This window comes from Berghia stephanieae, chromosome 3 (assembly GCF_034508935.2).
Source record: "Berghia stephanieae isolate SIO BIC M18660-M18661 chromosome 3, UCSD_Bste_1.3, whole genome shotgun sequence".
NCBI classification, from domain to species: domain Eukaryota; kingdom Metazoa; phylum Mollusca; class Gastropoda; order Nudibranchia; family Aeolidiidae; genus Berghia; species Berghia stephanieae.
Genome location: NC_088362.1, coordinates 58096950 through 58111368, shown reverse-complemented (window position 1 = coordinate 58111368; position 14419 = coordinate 58096950).

Genomic DNA, 14419 nt, shown 5'->3' with positions numbered 1-14419 from the left:
CAAAATAAAATGAGATATTTAGAATGTAGTGTCCAATGAGGCGAGATAATCAAATTACAGTCACAGTTACTTAAGTTGATAGTATAGTATTTTTTTTTCTATAACGTTTTTGCGAAGTCTTGTGATGAATGACTAAATAACTCGAACTAATTATTTAGAGCAGCTGTATTCCATTTATTGAATTAGACTGTAAAATATGAAGAAGGAGGGGGGTTACACTTGGAGATGATCGCTGTTAACTAATCATCGTTGTCAATTGGGTGATAACACGAACGGAATAAAGATGTACTATCGAAAAGTACTTTCAGCTTGATCCAACAGACCTAGCTACCTTATCATTGTGTTGTATGGATAGGGGAATAAAAACAACAAAACAAAACAAACAAACTCGAACCCACTTCTTTTTTGTGTAAAGCGAGAGCTCTACCAATTGATGTTCCCTTCTAGAGGTTAGGTAGCGCACTTTTATCCTATCGATCAGAAGACTGGTGATAATAATGTAACTGTATTACAAACCAGTATTTAAACGAGAGAACATCTAAAAAAAAAAATAACAATAATAATTTTAAAAAGCAGTCAGAACGTAGGGTTTTGACTTTTAACGTAAAATAAACCACCAGGTGCAGTTGTAAGAAAGAAAACGAATACCAAGACTGTTTCTCACGATATTTATTCTTCGAGGTTGTTTGAAAACGGGTTAATCTAAATATAAACACGAGAGGGCGATAAAGCCTGTGAACTCTCAAGCAGGGAGGGTAAATGTGTTCCAGATGTGGGTGTGGAAACACGCTCAAAAGCTAATGAGATTTGTAGATATTTGTCATGGGAAAGTTTATAATAATTCTCTTTAAAAAAATAGTTCTAAGTCCAGGAGTCAGACCTGGGAATTGAATAAACACTCCTTATACGATAGCGTGGTCCAGCGGCGTGGTCTTTGCTTCGTATCTTAAAGGTTTCAAGTTCGACTACCCGTTAGGCTGCGTGGTATTTAACAAGTTACCTTGTTTACCTCATTTTACGGCGCTGAGCTGCGGCTGATGCCTTGGTTATGTCAGTCTTCATTTGGACTAGACACTAAAGACACATTTCCCATTGGGAATTAAGAAAGGGATATTCTATATTTAATCAATAACTATAAGTCATTAGACTCAGCTGCTCTGAATGACCTTGACCTATTTTTTTGCCGCGCTGCTGTGCGGCTGACGCCTGAGCTATTTGCCCTTTGACCTTTGAGGGAATCAATGGACTTTTAATTGATTACATTAATAAGTCATTAGACTCAGGAGCAAGAAACCAATTTAAAAGAACAACGCGACTCAGCGTTATAGTCCTTGGACTGTACTGCGTGACCTCAATTTGCGCTGCGGCGCTGCGGCGCGGGTGAACCATCGGAACCTAATAACACCGGGATAGGATCCTTTTAGCCATTCAATCAGCTGTATAGCCCTATTATTACGCAATTAACGATTCGATACATAATCGATGGCAAATCGAACACTCAATAAACACACGCGCTTATCTTACTGATCAAAACAAACAATGCGTATTAACAGTTAACAAATAAGAAAAGAAAAAAAAACGTCCAAAGTATCAATCAAACGGAATGAAAACTAAACATTGGTATAAGAGATGATGACAACCAATCGGATACTAGATATTTGAACTTGTAGGTTTGAAAGAACCAATCAAATGATTTCAATAAGCATTAGTATCAGAAAACTAGGTCAAATACAATCTAATAGCCAATAAGATAATTGTATATTTAATCAATAACTATGAGTCATTAGACTCAGGTGTACGAAACGGACTTATTATAAAGCATTTGACCATTCGATATATAATCGAACTCAAAATGGGAATTGAATAAACATTCAATAACAAATAATAACAATGAGTCCTTATAAATACATAATCAAACTAAATCAATACATAATAGATCTAAAAATATCGATTAGCAGGTAAAAAAAAAGATCACACCAATCATCCACATCCATCTTTTTAATCTGGTTCTAGTCATTCAGCTCACTATATACTACTATTATTTCCTCTATTATTTCTTATTCGGTCTATTATTTTATCATTTTTAAACTTCAAATTCATACAAATCTAAGGAACTTCTTATACCATTGGGTGCTTAAAATAAAGTTTACATTTCAATTTATCTCATGGATGGAAAATCTCGAAAAGTAGAAAAATCGACTTAATGAGTTTTGGAAAATCAACCTTCAATTTGATCAGACAACTTTCATTCCAAATATCGATCGATTAAGAAAACAATCTACATGTGCGACTATATTAGTCTAGTGGTATGACACTCACTTTCGGATCGGAAGGACGCTCTCTCGGTGCACAGTTGAGTACTTGGAAAAGGTTCTTTACTCACATTCTTCTCTCATCGTACTCAGGTGTTAAAATGAGTACTGGCCGTTAACAGCGTTGTCTCTGTATGATAAGATATTGTAATATCGCCTAACAGGCGTCATGTCTCGTATTACATGTTAAATGGGTAATAATAATATTTATATAGTGCTCATTCTCGTGTAAAACACAAGCTCTGGGCACTTTACAATATAAATATCAATTTTAAGTGAAAGAAAATAAAATAATAATAATAATTCATAGCCAAATGAAGGATTCATAGAGTCAATAAAAACAAATACAGTAAAAATGTGTCTTGAGATTCTTTTTAAAGGTAGGTAAAGACTTGCACTCCCTCAGACCACGTGGTAATTCATTCAAAATCTGGGGTCGAAACAAGCAAACGATCTATCACCAAATTTAGTTCTTGATCTTTTTTCCAAAATTTTCGTTTGGTCATTACATGATCTTAAAGTGTAATTTTCAAATTTACACATGACCACGTTATCTGTGAGATATGCCGGTGCTATACCAGTCAAACACTTATAAACAAGACACGCTGCTTTGTAATATGTGAGCTTTTCAATGGGCAACCAGTGGAGAGAGGCCAACAAAGGGGTTGCATGATCAAATTCTTTTTCCAAAAACTAATCTTGCTGCACTGTTTTGCAGTAGTTGTAATTGTTTAATAGAAGCCTGAGGCAAGTTGACAAGCAGGGAGTTAGAATAAAGATTTACAGAGAACAGAAATGTGAGCTGACATTCTCATTTCTGAATCAAAATAGACACCCAAATTTTTCACAGTCTTTGAAACTTTGATCTTTTCACCTCCAATCAACACCTCAAGACCATCATTTACTTTCAACTGCCCTCTATTTCCCTGTGCTGTTGGGTACTGTTGGTTAGGATCCCTTTGTAAAGCGCGTTGAGCACATTAAGTAGATATTGCGTTATATAGATAGAATGCGCTTGGCCAAGGAGTTCACAACATTGCCATCCGGAAGTATAACGGGCCAACACACAAACTCTGTGTAACCATGAACTTTTATAGTCTGGTTAATACAGTTTAGTGAGAACAACTCACAAACGCGGATGGCAAAAACAATAACAAAGGCCTGAGTGACGTCATCTGCATACTATCTATAAAAGTTTTTGGGGGTTTGATTTTTGTTATTGTTTTTTTTTTCCTTTTTTTTCTTTTTTTTTCTTTTTTATTTCTTTCCTTTTCTTTTTTTTTTTTTTTGGAGGGGGGCGTTTGGGTTTTATTTTTTGTTTTTTTTTTTTGTTTTGCTTTGTTTTGTTTTTTTTTTTTGGGGGGGGGGTTCTTTTGGCCATCCACGTTAATGAGTAATTCTCATAAACCTGTATTAACCAGACTATAAACGTTTAGGGTTACACATAGTTTTGTGTGTTGGTCCGCTATATTTCCGGATGGCAATGTTGTGAGTTTATTAGCCATGCGCACAGCATGTATATAACATAATTCATATAAAACGTTCTAGTCAAAATGTTTCTTTTTATTAGAAGTAGCTAGTCCTTCACAGCCGTTAGGCCCAAAGAGCCGGAGTTTATTCAGGCTTCTATAACATGAAACATACAATTACAATTACTTGCTACCATTTGGCTGGGACGCAAGCAAGTCTATTACAAAAGTACTGTCCGCTAGATCTAAAAGATAGAAAGGCATTTTATCGGTGGCGGCAATGTATGTATCTAGACTTGGGGGTCATTTTTGCATGTTGTCTCTTTTTACATTGAATAGAATAGAGAATGATTAACCGAAAATAAATCGAAATGTAGATACCTTAGATATTTAACTTATTTTGCCTTTTGTAGTTGTCAATAAGATTTATTTTTGAAAAACACAGAATCTGTTGTACTCGCTCCACATGTACACACATGCCTGACATCCAAACCCACTTTTGGGCCCCGTGTTTAGAATGGTTGTCATGGACTATGTATTGTGTCATTTTTTGTGCGTGTTTTGTTTTGTTTTGGGTTTTTTTGTTTTTGTTTTTAAAATGTAAAACAGTTACCGAAACGGAGTCTTTAAAGAAATTTAAAGTTTGAATAATGTTGATAAGTTCAAGGTCGGCTTATATGATTTATCTTATAGATAGAACGAAGTTGACGTCACCCAGGTCTTTGTTATTGTTTATGTTTTGTTTTATTTTGCTTATTTTTTGTTTTGTTTTTGTTTGGTTTTTTGTCATCCATGTTTATGAGTAATGCTCATTAACTAGTATTAACCAGACTATAGATAGAATGCGCTTTGCCAAGGAGTTCACAACATTGCCATCCGGAAGTATAACGGACCAACACACAAACTCTGTGTAACCATGAACTTTTATAGTCTGGTTAATACAGTTTAGTGAGAACAACTCACAAACGCGGATGGCAAAAACAATAACAAAGGCTTGAGTGACGTCATCTGCATACTATCTATAGATAGAATGCGCTTGGCCAAGGAGTTCACAACATTGCTATCCGGAAGTATAACCGACCAACACACAAACTCTGTGTAACCATGAACTTTTATAGTCTGGTTAATACAGTTTAGTGAGAACAACTCACAAACGCGGATGGCAAAAACAATAACAAAGGCCTGAGTGACGTCATCTTCGAACTATCTATAATCATTTAGGGTTACACATAGTTTTGTGTGTTGGTCCGCTATATTTCCTGGTGACAATATTGTGAGTTTCTTATTCATGTGCACAACATCTATATATCATAATAATTAAAACTTTTAAATCAAAATGTTACTTGCAACGATTTTTAGTTTTATCTTTTTTAGAAGTTGTCCTTCAAAGCCTTTAGGCACAAAGGGCCGGAGTTTATACAGGTTGTTATAACACGAAACATTCAATCACAATTGGATTCAGTAGTCTGATGTCACGCGCCCGGCAACGGCGGCCATCTTGGTTCTAAACAAAGAAAATCTTTACTTTTTATTCTTCATGCTGGCGAGAACTTTTCAGTCCCTTTTCATATGCCTTGTGATCAGAATGTGTAAAAGTCAAAACATGATCAAATTGATGGGGTTTTTTTTCCTCTGGATACGCTTTTAAGCTCGCCGGAGAAATATTTCATACGGCGTCCGCCATTGTTCCGATAGTTTAGAGCCAGTGTTACTAAGTTACCATACGTCATTAGGAAGGAAGTGACGGTACGACTAATGAATCCTATTACTTTCTACCATTTGACTAGGACGCAAGTCTATTACAAAAGTACTTTCCGCTAGATCTAAAAGTTAGAAAGGCATTTTATCGGTCATGGCAGTGTAGACTTGGGGGTCATTTTTGCATGTTGTCTCTTTTTACATTGAACAAAAATCGACCATGATTAACCGAAAATAAATCGAAATGGTCCTTTTGATACTTAATTTATTTTGCCTTTTGCAGTTGTCCAAAAACCCTGGATCTGCTGTAGTCGACGTGTACACACATGCCTGACATCAAAACCCACTTTTGGGCCTTGCTTAGAATTTTTGTCATAGACAATGTTTTGTGTCACTTTTTTTTTGAGATTCCAATTACAACGATGAGTCCATAAAGCTACGTGGTCTAGTGTATGACACTCGCTTTAGGATCGACAGTAGTGCGGGGCGGTCCTTGGCAAGCTTAAGGACCACGGTCCTACGGTCCTTGGGAAATGAAGACCGCAAGGACCGGTCCTAGGACCGGTCCTTTTTGACATTGATCATTCCTGAGAGACTGTTGGAAATTCGAACCGGTTTGACCTTTGAGACCGTGGGATCGTTCATTCTTGAACCGTTAAAGACCGCTACACGATGAAAACCGTGGTCTACAGGAGTAAAACACACGGAGTAGTCACACTCATTTCAAATTGTAACCTAATTAGAGAAGAGGGGTGATGCCTTCTTTATTTGCTCACCGTACTTCATTGTTACTTCGATAATTTAATAAAATTTGAAATTTATCCCCATTAACGGAGATAATGGCATCGCCCAAGGGGTTGATGGAGTCGTTCGTGGCGTTGATACACCCACGCAACTCCCACCCCCCCCCCCCCACACACACCCATTAGAGGGCAGCGAGCATTGAAGAGTAAGAGAGAGACGTGAAGTTAAAATAAGGGGGGGGGGAGGAGGTAAAAAGAGGGATCGGTGGTGGCTTTTCGCCAGATCTAACAAACTCAGCTACCCATTCATTGCTGAGTAGACAGGGATTCAGAAAAAACTCGACTGCACCCGGGATCGATCTCTGGCCCTTTGCGTATAAAGAGAGTGCTCTATCAACTGAGCTATCGGGGTCCCCAAATATTCTATTGGACTTTTTTTTAATTCAGACGTTATAACTGGGTTTTTTGGAAGGAAGAAACTAATGAAACTCATATTAATTGATTAGTAAACACACCAAACGAAATTTTAATATTATTGTATTATTTTAAATGACAACACTGCCTTAGAAAGGAGTGGTGACAAGAGATGGACAAAAGAAAACAAAAAATCGGATTTGCTACTTGCTAGGTTCGACACACACACACACACACACACACACACACACACAAACACACACATCTTTAGTAGTCACATACATTTCAAACAATAACCCATTAGAGAAGAGGGGTCATGCCTTCACCATAGATCATTGTCATTGCGATCATTATGGTGTAGTAAATTTTGAAATTTACCCCGTATAATGGAATCGTCCAAGGCGTGCGCCTCCTGTTCCCCCCATCTCACACACGAAAGGGCGGTTTGCGGAGTGGAGGTTGGTGGTCGTCTGCCTGTATGGTCGTCTGTGTCGTTTAGTGTATGGCAAAGGGGGGTGGGTGCGATTAATTAAGTGGGATGGGTGGTGATTGGTGGAAGAGAGGCAACCGAAGGCAACGAATCGCTGGGGAAGTAGTAGGCTATGGTGCGAGACCGATGGTGATAAGAAGTGAGGACCGCCGCCGGTCTTCCCCTATGGGACCGGTCTCCGGTTCACAGCTAAAAGACCGTGGGACCGCCGGTCCAGACCGGTTTTCAGCGCGGCACTAATCAACGGGTCCTGGATTTGAGCCTCGCCTTGGAAAAGGCTCTTTACTCACTCAGTATTCAGGTGTAAAATGAGTACCTGGCCGTTAACAGCATTGCCTTTTGTAATATCGCCTAACAGGGGCCATGTCCCGTCCTACATGTTAAATGTTGCTGTTGACCAGGGACCCCTTGTAAAGCGCTTTGAGCATATTTGGTGGATATTGCGCTATATAAAAAGCTCAATTTTTTAAGGAATTGGGTTATCAGACCTGCAAATAATTGCACGTAGGCTGTACTCTAAAACTAAACGCATTTTAAACTGTTGGTCGTTACAACTCATCCTTTAAATAAAGGCCGATCAAGGGAGGTCCCAGGTTCGACAGGGTTTTTTTTGGGGGGGGGAGTGGGAGGGGAAAGGGGGGGGGGGCATTTTAAACAATCCATATTTGAGGGACGAATTTCTTGTCAAAACTTTTTAAAATGTCATTTTTTTTTCATAGCATTCCGATATGTATTCTAATTAATTATGTCGTGAGACGAGAGGTAAAGATTTTTTAAAAATTACACACGACCATTTCGGAAAAGTTAAATAATTACTGACACCATACTCACCTTTCAGACTGAGCTACACGTACTGCACTGTCCAATTAGGGTAAATTATTCTACCCCCCCCCCCCCCCCCCTCCCGCCATCCCTCTCTCTAAATAGTTACGCGCAATGGTATCATGTTTACAATAATAGGTTTAATTTGTGACGTCCATTTATTCAAGCATAAATCTCACTAAAATTCAGATTCTTAAAAAAGAAGTATCATTTAATGTAAATGTTTTTGAAGATGTCTTTTATTCAAAGATGACGAAATCGGAATTGATTGAGGGGCAGAATAAAAGATGTCTTACACTCTTGCGTTTTGGAATTCGAACTTTGTTCCCAACGCGCACACGCGATCTCGTGCAGCGAGCGGTTGGGAATACGTCCGGAAAAGGCTTCAGCAGTAGTGACATCACTTCCCTCGTAATGACGCAAAGCAACTTAGTAACTGGTCCTAAACTATCGGAACAATAGTGGACGCCCATATGAAATACTTCTCCGACGAGCATAAAAGTGTATACAGAGGAGAAAAAAAATATAAATCTGATCATATTTTGACTTTTATACATTCTGATCACACGACAAGTCAAAAGCCAGCATGAAGAATAAAAAGAACCGATTTTCTTTGTTAAGAACTAAGGTGCTCGCTGCTGGGTGGACGTGACATCAGACTATTGAATCCAATTCCAAAAAGCAAGAGTGTAAGAATCGTATATTACTCGACAGTATTTGCAGTTTCATCAGAGGGTAATTAGTAATTATTACCCTGTTACCCGTTGAGAAAATACCTTTTTTCGTTCTCCCGACAAACTTTTGCTTTATTAACTGATACAATTTTTTTAAAAGATGACATAATTTTGGCCAAAAACAAGAAATAAAAACCTGTGACTTAAAATTGAGATTTTTTATAGCGCAATATCCACTAAACGTGCTCAAAGCGCTTTACACGGGGTCCTAACCACCAGCAACACTCAACTAGTAGTACGAGACAATACGCCTGTTAGGCTATACATATTATATTTTTTCCGCTGTCCATGACTAGGTACTCATTTTACACTTGGGTACTGTGATATAATATAATGTGAGTAAAGATCCTTTTCCAAGGACTCAACTATGCGCCGCTTAGAGCGGTACTCTAACCACTAGACCACATAGCCAGGATAAAAGACGTTTCTGTAAAGTCTCGTACAAACTTAATCCCTCGGTATTTCAAAGGTGAAGGTTTTTAAAAAAGTAATCCTTCAGAGCCATGGAGTCGGAGTTTATCCCGGTTTCTATAGCTTGAAACGGACAATCGCAATTGCTTGTTATCCTTTGAATAGGACCCTAGTCTATCGCAACGTACTTTCCACCAGATCTAACAGACACAGCTACCCAATCACTACTAGGGTGGGGGGAGTGTGTCAGAAAAAAAATATCGACTGCTCCCGGAATCGATCAATGTCCCTTTAATTGTGAAGCGAGTGCTCTACCAACTGAGTTATTGGGACCCCCCCCCCCCCCACCCCCGAGTAAAAGTTAATCTTGCCAACATAATAATATTCGAATCAAGAAAGAACCGTAATTAATTATGTCTGGCACTTTTTCTGACGGACTCTGAAAAAAAGGACGTATAAAAAAATTTGGGCCAGAAAAATCGTCCTTAACCTATCAATCGATTAAAATGACTCCCCTCTTGGCAAAAACACTCAAACCTTGGACTAGGGAAGACTTCGCGAAGGAAGTCCCAGCTTGAGAGTTTTTTGCAAAGTTGAGGGTCATTTTAACCGATCGATATTTGAAGGACGGGTTTTCTGACCAAATTTTTCTATATGTGTTGTTGGGTTTGGTTTTTTTCTAGAGCAGAGCAAGAGGTGTTAGTGTTTCTAATTAAGACAAAAGTGTAAATGATGCAGACTGAAGGGGTAAGCCCGACTCTGAGATATGGCCTTGACATTGAAACTAAAAAGTGGACATGCCTACTTTAAAGAAAAAGTCGTAAAACTCTAATTTTGGAGATATAGATAGTATGCGCTTAGCAAAGAAACTCACAACATTGCCATCCGGAAGTATAACGGACCAACACACAAAACGATGTGTAACCTTAAACCTTAAGTCTGGTTAATACAGCTTAGTGAGAATTACTCATAATCATGGATGGCAAAAAACAATAAAAAGACCTGAGTGACGTCAACTGCATTCTATCTAAAGTATACATGATTAGCGCTACATAAATAACATTCAATAACACCAGGGGGCAGCCTGGCTCAGCAGTACGGTCTTTGCTTCGTACCCGAAAGGTACCGAGTTCGATCACCCGTCGCTGCGCTGTATAGCCTTGATCATGTCACCTCGCCCTAGCTCAATTTGCGGGGCCGCACTGCGGCTGACACCTATTTTGTTCCAGTCTTCCCTTGGAATAGACCCTAGACACAAATTTCCCCTATGAGATGAAGAAAGGGAATTTTATTTTATTTATCTTGTTTTTTACTTCATGGCAGTGTGAAGGTCAGTGTGTTAACCTTATATATAAATTTTTAAAACTTGAGATTTGATATAGCGCAATATCCACTAAACGTGCTCAAAGCACTTTATAAAGGGTCACTGGCCAACAGCAACACGTAGCATGTAGAATGAGACATGACGCCTGTTAGGCGATAATACAATTTTTTGTCCGACAGATACAACACCAGATACTCATTTTACACCTGAGTACGGTGAGATAATGTGAGTAAAGAGCCTTTTCCAAGAACTCAATTATGCGCCGAGGGAGGGTCAAACCCAGAGCCTTCCGATCCAAATGCGAGTGTCATACCACAAGACCAAATAGCCGCATATATATATATATATATATATATATATATATATATATATATATATATATATGAATATATATACATGTAAAACTGCTATGAAGTCCTAGGTTTGAGAGTTTTAGTAAGGCTTTAAGAGGCTAGATAATATGGTACCCAAGCTTTTCTCTATGCAGACTACAATAATATTAATACTTCCAGTCAGTGCGTTTACAATAGTTCACGGTTTAACGTCCCACCTGCAGCACTATGTGGCCTCAAGAACGTCAGTTTGCTTTAGCTATTACTATTACCGCGACCCAGGGTTGTTCACATCATTGGATGAAAACGTATTTTCCCAGGGGATTAATCAAGTAAGTACTCCCTATATAAAATTGTTCAACTCGTTTCCTCTTTTAGCATGAGCCCTTGACCTCAGAGCGATATCAGGAACATTGATGTAATGTATGAATTATATATGAAGCGTAATATAAGATAAAATAAATAAGACCACTCACATTATTCTGCCGAGACAATCGTTTCGATGGTTTTTCATCTCTTCGGTCGACAATAAGTCCGTAGTATATCATTTATTTTATGTTCGAATCAATATTATTGGGTACTCTCTCACCTACAAGTACCCGCCAGTACTAATATATATATATATATATATATATATATATATATATATATATATATATATATATATATATATATATATATATATATATATATGGGGCTGAGTCGACTAGTGTAATGGCATTCCCCTTCGGATTGGAAGGTCCCGAATTCGAGTCCCGCTCTGAGCGGTGGATAATAGACACCTAGATAACCACGCCTGTCGGACAGTCGTCATAATGTAACAATGGAAGTCTGATGTCATTCGCCCAGCAACGGCGGCCATCGTGGTTCTAAACAAAGAAAATCGGTGTTTTAATTCTTCATGCTGGCGAGAACTTTTCATATGTCTTGTGATCAGAATGTGTAAAAGTCAAAACATGATCAGATTTATAATGGTTTTTATATACTCTTTTATGCTCGTCGGAAAAATATTTCATAACGGCGTCCGCCATTGTTCTGATAGTTTAGAGTCAGTTACCAAGTTACCATGCGTCATTAAGAGGGAAGTGACGTAACGACTGTTGAAGCGTATTGGTAAACATAGCAAACTGCACAGGTTTTACTATCAATGGTGTGAGTCTATGTAAAATAGCCAGTGTTCTTCTGCCTTGATCAGTAGATAGAACGAAGATGACGTCACTCAGGTCTTTGTTATTGTTTTTAGCCATCCAGTTTTTATGAGTAATTCTCATAGACTGTATTAACCAGACTAAAAACGTTCAAGGTTACACATAGTTTTGTGTGTTGCTCCGTTATACTTCCGGATGGCAATGTTGTGAGTTTCTTAGCCAAACGCACGGTTTCAATTGAACCAACTCACAAAATTATGTGTTAACTTAAAACGTTTATTATCGGATCGAGAAATTCGTTTGATACCTTGTCACCCATTTGGCGGTTTAAAAACAATAACAATGATCAGCGAGAGGCCGATTTCATTCAGCGTTGTCTCTGTAAGAAAAAAAATTAATAGCTTCTAATACTGGCTACGGACTCCTTGTAAAGCAAGTTTATTGGATATTGCATTCGATAAAATCTCAAGTTTTTGATTTTGTTCGTCTTTTTTTTTTTTGTTTGGTGATGTTTTGTTTGCTGTATGTTTGTCTATGTGTGTGTGTGTGTGTGTGTGTGTGTGTGTGGGTATGTGTGTGTTATTTGTTTGTTTTTCTGGGGTTTTTTTTTTCTTTTTTTCTGTTGTTGTTGTTGCTGTGTGTGTCTGTGTGTGTACGTGTGTGCGTATATGTGTGTGTTGTTGGGGTTTTTTTGTTGTTGGTTGTTTTTTGTTTGTTTGCTTGTTTGTTTGGATTTTGGCTCTTTGTGGCCTCGAGAAAGTCGTCAGTTTGATTTAGCTCTCATGAACCCTGTTCTTACCGCGAATAGAGTTGTTCACATTCATTGGATGAAAACGTATTGTCTGTAAGAAAAAAAAAATTGTAATATCGTCTGCCTGGGTCATGTCTTTCCCTTCAAGTTAAGTGTTGGTGTTGATTAGGGACGCCTTGTAAAGCGTTTTGAGCACGTTTAGTGGATATTTCGCCGTATAAAATGTCAAGTTCTTTTTTATTTAACCCTCTCCTTACCATCCACAAGAAATCGTCTCATTCGTTACGATATAACCAACAATTTTCTTGTCCTGATTTCATTATGTTATATCTAGTTATAGCTATAAAAACTCGACAGTGTTGCAGAGCTCATTTTACTGAACAAAACAAGGATATTGTTGTTACTTTTCTGCCCGAAAAATCTATTTTTGTGTTGGGTGAATGTGAAGTTTCGGGTAAAATTCTGAAAATAGATGGTAAGGAGAGAGTGAATTTGTAACTTTTGAAAAGTCCCACCTGCCGCGCTGTGTGGCCTTGAAAAAGCCATTTTGATTGAGCTCACGTGAACACATGAGTTGTTTACATCACTTGATGGAAACGTGCTTTCCTCAGGGATTAATCAAGTAATTACACAAATGTTCAACTCGTGTTGTTTTCCCTGCACCGGCCTTGACCTCAGTGCGACATCTGTAACATTTTTGTATGAATAATATATGAAGAATTAAAAACGCACGATAACAACTGGAAATTTATAAAAACCCACAACAATCCACTTTCAATTTCACTTCCTGAAGATAGCGAATGCTTGAAACAATATTGTAGAACTTGATTAAAATTACACTTAAATTACTTTATATATATATATATATATATATATATATATATATATATATATATATATATATATATATATATATATTATTTATAATTCACGAAGTCCCAGGTTTGAGAGTTTTGGCCAAGATGAGGGTCAGTTGAATCTATTGATGTTTGAAGGACACATTTTCTGGACAAATTTTGAATACGTGGTTTTCAAGAGTGAGCCAGTTTAAGAATTCTTTCCGAATACCGAAGAAAGAAATTGACGTCCCTCAACTCTTTGTTATTGTTTTTAGCCAGCTATTTTATGAGTATTACGACTATGTGATATTGTGGAATGACACTCGCTTGCGGATCAGAAGGTCCTGGGTTCGCGCCTCGCTTGGCGCATAGTTGAGTCCTTGGAAAAGGCTCTTTACTCACATTCTCTCACCGTATTCAGGTGTAAAATGAGTACCTGGCCGTTTACAGCTTTGTCTCTGTCCGAAAAAAAATGTAATATCGCCTAACAGGCGTCATATTACGTCCTATATGTTAGGTGTTGCCATTGGCCAGGGACCCCTTGTAAAGCTCTTTGGGCACGTTTAGTGGATATTGCGCTATATAAAAGCTCAAAGCTCAAGTAGTTCTCACTAAAGTCTATAAATCATAATATAAACGTTCAAGGTTACACATACTTTTTTGTGTTGGTACGTTATGACGTATATTATGAGTGTTTTGACTAAACGCAAAGAATCTATACAAAAATATATTATACGGCCTTTCAGTGACAGATAATCGACAAATGATTTCGTAAATCTGTATAAATATTCATGAGTTACATACACCGTGACATATGAAAATATGCCCCGAAGAACCGTGTTATAGGGGTGACCCACACCGGAGACACTCCGACGACCCGGCACTGCCGTCCTCTGCCGTCTTCCGGATAAAGACGTCGGGCACGGACAAAA